Below are 5,306 nucleotides of genomic sequence, written 5' to 3'. Positions count from 1 at the left end.
AGGCTTTGCACTGTCATCACAGAGCCCGACGTGGGGCTCTGTCTCACAAACCATGAGATCATGACCTGAGCCAAAATCAAGAGTCAGATGCTTAACTGACTGAGCCCCAGGTGCCCCTGTTCTCTCTCTTTTTAAAAATAAAAAGGATGGAGGCAAACATCAGCCTTTCTCTGTCCACATAATTACGACTCTTGAGTTTGTGAATTACATGAAGCCGTGTCATGCCTAATGCTTTGTGTTTAAATCGGAATCCATTTCTCTACCAAGATAAGAACCAATGATCCCCAACTTACGCCTGTAGGACCAGCCCACGGGCAGAGGGCATCATCTCGCGGGACGGATGTGTGCGCTCTTGTAGACCCCACACTCGTAGCTGCTTCCCCAGTTGAGCAACGGCTGCTCTGTAAACCTCTTCTCAGGGGGTCCTTCCGTAGTCTCTTAGCACCCCGTGCCCCGTGGAAAAGCGGTGTCTCCTCCAGCATCCTTCTGCCTGTTCCTCCCTGAAGAAGGCTGGAGTCCCACAAAGCTCCAGTTCGGAACCTCTCCAGGGATGGAGCATCTTTGGGGAGAGAAAGAAATATGGTGCCAGATAAGCATGGCCTCAAGGCATAAGGGTGCACTGGGGGTGGGGGAGGGAAGGGGACGCGGGTGGCCTTCCTATGCGTAGCTGAAATGGTGAATTTGGAATTAAGACACCAAAATTCTAGGTCCAGTTCTATCATTAACTGAAAACTTCCTCCTCTGTATTTAGAAAAAAATATATATATCTTCTAACCCCAGGGTTTTAAGCGACATCGGAGGGAGTCACCACCACCTGGTGCAGTAGGCTTAGGTTTCTTGGGTTGTTTCAACAGCCTGATGCGGACAGTTGGAGATGAAGTAAATTGACACGGACCAGGCCTGGTCTTTTTATTTCACTGCTTGGAGCCTTCGCGCCCTGTCACAGAGGGTCATGTCCTGACTTTGCATCTTTCTGAAAGGCTGAGCTTCCTGATGAGAAGTTTGCTTCCATCTCTAGTGTCTTCAGATGCTGTGATTATGGTGATGGGTTGAGGCCAGTGGTTATTTGGTAACCGCCGGAAGCCAGAAGCTGCCCTAGAGCTAACCCGGTGAGGCCCTTCTCCCTCACTCTGCGACTGGAGAACGGGGCGAAAACCTTCAAATAGCAACAACCGGGTACATCGGAGGAGTGGCTGATCATAACGGGTGCTTGGGTGGATGCATAATGGCTGCATGATGGGTGCAGGTGCTCCCTGGTAAGCAGCCAGCGGAAACTCCCGGGGCATCTGGTGGCAAGAAACAGAAACTCACTCCAGCTAGCTCACAAAGTGGGGAAAGGATTTGAGGGTGTCCACGGGCATTGCTTGCCATCTGTGAAACATGACCCCCATCCCCGGGGCGCGGGTACTGAAGCCTGGGGCGCCATCAGGAACTCGGGCAACTGCTCTCTGTTCCCCCCCTCGGCGGGGCCGTGTGTGACATTGTTTTTGCTGCACTGCCTCACGGCCCTTGTTTTGGGGCCAGCTTCTTTTTTTTTTTTTTTTTTTTGAAACAGAGAGAGACACAGCATGAACGGGGGAGGGCCAGAGAGATAGGGAGACATAGAATCGGAAGCAGGCTCCAGGCTCTGGGCCATCAGCCCAGAGCGCGATGCAGGGCTCGAACTCACGGACCGTGAGATCGTGACCTGAGCTGAAGTCGGAGGCTTAACCGACTGAGCCACCCAGGCGCCCCTTGGGGCCAGCTTCTGTAGTCACTCACTCACTTGCACGACACCTCATGACTCACGTCTCGAGCTGCAGCGCGTGACCTTTCCGTTCCCCCAACCAGGCCTAACTGCTTCAGTTTCTGCTCCTCAGTTTCCAATTTCTAGCGTTTATTTATTATTGAGAGACAGAGAGAGAGAGAGACAGATCATGAGCATGGGGAGGGCCTGAGAGGGGGGAGACACAGAATCCGAGGCGGGCTCCAGGCCCCGAGCTGTCCGCCCAGAGCCCGACGCGGGGCTCGAACTCGCGCACCGCGAGATCAGGACCTGAGCCGAAGTCGGACGCCTAACCAGAGGAGCCACCCAGGCGCCCCTCCAATTTCTAAAGCTCTCTGAGATTACCCATCTAATTTGGCTGTCTCCCCACAACCTGAACCCTATCAAAATGACCACATCAAAGGGTGGTCTTCTCACATGTATACACAGTCTCTGGGTTGTAACTCACTAATTTAAACACTGCACAGAGCAAAATATAAACAGGCGTGCTCAAGGCGTGTTTAAAGTGTAGTTTATTATGCAGAATATATGTTCATTTTAGAGAAATTAGAAAGCACAAAGGAGGATATAAATAACCCATAATCTAGGAAATTCTATGTATCTCCTTTGCATGTGTAAATACAGATACTATTTTTACAACGTGAAATTACATTACGCTTATTGTTTTGTGACCTCTTGTTACTCAATCACCTATGACGAGCGTCTTTCAACTTGTCATCCTTTCAAATTAAAGAAAACGGAGATTTTGATCCGGGGATGTTAGTTCATATTTACTGAACATCTTACTCGTGTTTTTCTACCTCCTTCAGCAACTTGAGCTTATTGAAACTTCACAGGGGCACAAAACAGGAAGCATTATGATCCCTCTTTTGTAGATGAGAACTCAAGGCACAGAAAGGTTAAGTCACTTCCCCAGAGTCATTCAGAAGGAGAGTATTAGCTCCACGCCATCAAGCAAGAGAGCCACATTCTTTTTTTTTAATTTTTGTTTAAGTTTGTTTTGAGAGAGAGAAAGAGAGACAGGGGAGGGGCACACAAGCAGGGGAGGGGCAGAGAGAAGGAGAGACAGAATCCCAAGCGGCCCCCAGGCCATTGCCACAGAACTCGATGCGGAGCTCGAACTCAGGAACTGTGAGATCAGGACCTGAGCTGAGATCAAGAGTGGGACATTTGCCCAACTGTGCCACCCCGGGCTCCCCAGAGCCACACTCTTAACCGCTACATCGTAGCAATTCCGCACACAAGTTCTAGTCTTTCCTGGCACAGAGTTTTGGGGACAGGAAAGAGAGACAAGGCAAGAGCCACGGAGGAGAGTATAAGAGAAAGACACAGAGACTCGTGGTGGAAACAGAGGAAGGGTGCAAGGAAGAAGCAATGTAAAAAAGCAAAATAAATAAATGAGTAAAAATAAAAATAATGTGCTGGGGAAGTAAAGTATTGAACTGAACTCCGTGAAATTGGCATTTTTGTGAGTCAAACCCCATTGAACTCCGGCACTTTCATGGAGCTCGGTTTATTAAATTCCATCACCAGAGGAGACGGACCTCAGTGGTCTTGGATCTCCACGAAACTCAGGGACGTTTTATGTTCCTTTCCACCAATATATGTGTGTGGCTGACAAGTGACCAAATAAAAGCATCCTGGTTTCTGGAGAAACTGGTGTGTTTATCCATGTGTGGGATATTTCGACTCCTGGACACGCCCGGGAGTCCAAGGGTTTCCCTGGAAAAAAATGAAGTCATCAGAGTTGAGTCTGTTGGTAAGACTACTGTAGAAATAGAATATATAGACTTAGAATTCCAAAGACTTAGAGGCAGGGAATAATCAGAGTGAAGAAAATTTACTCAACTAAAAGGTCAAAAACAAGGCAGGGGCAGGGGCAGAGAGCAAAGAAAAAGTATAATAAATAGAAAAAAAGAACATGGCAAACATTAATCCAAATAGAACTTCATCAGTATACAGAGACATGGATTACACTAGAAAAGTTCTGATCGAAATAAAGATGTTCTTACCATATAAATGTCAGGTGGAAGAAACTTGAAAAGATGTTATGTAAGGACAAGGAAGGTTATCGCATAATAAATCAGAAAAATATAAGAAACCAGAGACAGCAAACGTCAGCAACATAGCCTCAAAATATTAGGTTGAGCCATATGAAACTGTCAATATTTGATAGATGTACGAAAGCGTGATTTCATATAAAGTAAAAGTAAAGTAAAGTAAAAGTGATATCATAATAGACTTAGGAAAAATTGAATTTCCTAAAGTATGATTTTAACATTCGTCTGTTACAACATGATTGCTCATGGGATCAAAAGATTGATAATGATGTTGGATATTTGAATAGCATGAGTAAGATACTTTATCAAATCCACATGTTTAGAACTTTATCTCAACCCCTAGATAATCTGCATTCCTTTCAAATTTACAGGGAATACTTCCAAAAACTGAGCACATGCTAGGCCATAAAGGGCATCTCAAATAATATCAAAGCATTGATAAAGCATATGGCCTCTATCGTCTGACCACAAGTCAAGAAGATAAGAACTCAATTCTGCCCCACCTGCAACCCCCAGCCCCCACCCCACCAAAACAAAAAACAACAGTTAGGACTACCCTTGTATGTTTGGAAACTTAGTGATTCTCAATTCTTCATGGGTCGAAGAGGAAATCCTGACAGAAGTTAGAAATAATGCCAAGCTGATTTGTCATGGTCTGATTTTTCCCATTTTGTTCAGTTGCTGTGATTTCACGTCTGTCAATGCCAGGAATACTGATACGGTAGGCGTCGGGAACCAAAAAGCCTGATGTCAGTGAGAAAAGTATAAAGTCTTAAACAGTTTCTTTATTGCACCCACTTGTCCACAGATCTTGTGTCTAGATTTGATCTGGTATTTCCTCCATTTTATTCCCTGGGATTCATCGAAGAAGCCCCCTTTCCTTCATGGTTGAAAAGCCCACAGATGCATCATCCTGTGTTGAATACTTCTCAAGTGACCCCAAAGCTGTCATCACCCGAGGCTTTTCTGCCAACCGTGGGGATTGCTGAGAAGACACCCTTGGGAGTATTTACACAGACAACCGAATGACATCTCAAAATATCAGCTGCTTTCACCTCTCACAAACAAGCTTCCCAATCCATAATATCACGTCCAGATCAACCCTGGTCCGCCATCTTGCTGAAATAAATAGGCGTCTCCCCTGCTCGTGGATGTGGGCAGATCTGTGTCTCTTTAGAGTTCCAAGCCCATGGAAGTACATGAATAGGCAATTGTTTAGAACTGCACCTGCTTCCCGATCAGGGAGACACCCATGAGAACAGGGGGATGTATTTTGCTTCACAACGCGCTCCCCAACCCAAGTAAAACGCCTCCTTAAAATGGCACGTGCATTAGAACACAAAAGGGAGAAGACATGCAGAGGTAAGCAGAGCTAAAATCCCTTCTGTAGGACGGAAGCCTGTTTAAACAGGCTTGGGGACTCCACCCACAACCTTCTAACATGAACATCATAATGTCAACATTCCAAAGGAGGCCAGAGC

The sequence above is a fragment of the Panthera leo genome, chromosome E1 (genome assembly GCF_018350215.1).
Source record: "Panthera leo isolate Ple1 chromosome E1, P.leo_Ple1_pat1.1, whole genome shotgun sequence".
NCBI classification, from domain to species: Eukaryota; Metazoa; Chordata; class Mammalia; order Carnivora; family Felidae; genus Panthera; species Panthera leo.
The sequence above is the reverse complement of the archived record's forward strand: the minus strand, read 5'-3'. Positions refer to the sequence as shown.